This window comes from Crocuta crocuta, unplaced genomic scaffold (genome assembly GCF_008692635.1).
Source record: "Crocuta crocuta isolate KB4526 unplaced genomic scaffold, BGI_CrCroc_1.0 scaffold30, whole genome shotgun sequence".
NCBI classification, from domain to species: Eukaryota; Metazoa; Chordata; class Mammalia; order Carnivora; family Hyaenidae; genus Crocuta; species Crocuta crocuta.
Window position 1 is genome coordinate 13,540,941 of NW_027528345.1, and position 1,927 is coordinate 13,542,867.

A 1,927-nucleotide genomic window follows, 5' to 3' on the forward strand; every position below is an offset into this window, starting at 1 on the left:
CGTGGTAAAGGCCTTTGGATTAGGGCGAGAGGGTAAGGAGAAAGGGAAGGTTTGTGAGGGTCAAGTCTTGCCTGGGAGGGAATGAGTAAATATTTCAGTGTCTCCCAACTACCTTAAGCATAACAAGCTTTATAAAGAAGAATTGAGGGGAAGGTAAGAACAGTGAGGGGGGGCACCCCCCCTCCCCCATCAGAGCCCCCTCGAGACCAAGAACTCTCAAAACAGGAGGGGTGGCTTTTCCAGTACGGAAAGTGTTAAAACCCAAATCCTCCTGCATCCCCCTTACACAGTTCCTTTAGATTATCCTTTCACAGGCTGGAAAGTGGGGTGACCCTCGCATTAGATCGCCCCCAAATTAGGCCAAGTTTCTTACCCCACACACGGATCAGCTGTTCCCTCACCTTCCACCAACAACAAAAACAGCACTCCGACTCCTGGAGGGGAGGGAGAAAAGTGGGCGTGAGGGCTTCTGGGGTTTGTGGTTTCTCTGCCCTCTTTGGCCGGCGAGCCGGCTTGGACATGGAACTACATATCCCAGGAAGCTGTGCAAGAGGAGGGCGGAGCAGAGGGCGGCCGTGGCGGCTGCTTCACCGCTGCCTCCTGGGAGGCGTAGTTCCCACTTCCATGATTGCAAGCGAGGGTGTGGCCACCAGAGGACTTCATGGCCCATGATTCCTTAGGAGGGGGCGGCTGTATTAGTGGTGACCGCTGGTTTGTAACGTGCGTTGTGGGTTAGGGGGTGGGGAGGAGTTAGAGCTCTAACGTCTCCTGTATCATCCCTCACTGGGTACAACGCGTTGCGTTGCACGCTCACGTTTGCTTTTCACGACAGGCTGTGGGATAGCTTGTGTGGTTATCCACACTTTACAGATGAAGAAACCAAAGCCCACTATGTTTAAAGAACCAGTCTAAAGTATTAAAGCTATGCGATGGTAGAACTCCAGTGCTACAAGACTCCAAGTGAAGTGCTCTTGAAACTACCCCACGGGCTATCTACTATTTAGGGACAGGGAGCTACTGGCCGTGGTAGCAATTTCTTCTTTGCTCTAACCGCAGGGACAGCCCCTGTAAAACCTGTGTACTGTACTCCCGCCCCCCATGAGGGTTTATGTGCCAGGGGCCTGTCAATACTAACACACCTGGACTGGGCTCTCCCTAGAGTGGTCTGTGGGTCTAGAAAGAGGACCCATTGGCTGAGGTGGTGGTTATGGGGAGGTGAAGAAAGGATGAAGTTGAAAGGGGAGGCTAACATAATTCAGGACTGGTCAGAACTCCCAAACAAGCCACTTAGAAGGGCTGGTTTGCCCAAAACTTTTAACTGGCTTAAATGTAACAATACATGTTATTGCTCCTGTTTTTGTTTAGGAGGGATGAATGAGTCACACTCCTCCCACAACCTAAGTCCAATTAAAGACTTGGGCATCCTTCTGCCTCCCCCTTCCCAGACCCTCCGGCAGCCTCCAGGTAGTCTGAGGCATTCAAAGTGATCTCTCTCCCGGTCTCTGTATTCAGGTATTACAGTCTAAGGATTGATTTGTCCTTCCAGGGTGTCTGCTTTAAGGCTCTGCTCACTAAGTTACGGAGCCTCTGCCTTTTCCAAGTTTTTTGGGTAGTATTTTGCTTTTATGACTGAATAGGGTGTCTGGTGCCTGCCCTTGGGTGCCTTTCATCTGAAGATCTCCAAGCACTTAACAACAAGTCACTGGGCTTCACAAACATTAAGGTGACATGTCTGTGTCATTAGTCAGGATTTATGAGTTAGGGAATAGCTGCTGGATGAGGAGCTGCGTCAAGGTCCTGGGGTGGGTTAAGAGTGGGGCGATCCAGGTCTCCAGTGTTCTTGGGTTTTGTCTTCCACCCAGAAAAAAGACTTGGAAGAAAACTCAGTCTCAGTGGAGCTAAAGAAAGAACATTTTCCTCTTTTTTT

The 1,927-nt window shown here is 50.3% G+C and overlaps 1 protein-coding gene across 5 annotated transcripts in view; it reads right to left on the bottom strand.

Annotated features, from left to right (window-relative positions):
• Window positions 1-426, bottom strand: part of CALCOCO1 (calcium binding and coiled-coil domain 1) — a 16,411-nt gene extending 15,985 nt beyond the window's left edge. For all 5 annotated transcript variants that reach the window (XM_077753506.1, XM_077753505.1, XM_077753507.1 and 2 more), the window contains exon 1: window positions 374-426. The gene's annotated coding sequence lies outside the window, so the exon portion shown is untranslated. The remainder of the gene's footprint in view (window positions 1-373) is intronic.
• Window positions 427-1,927: the final 1,501 nt, after the last annotated feature.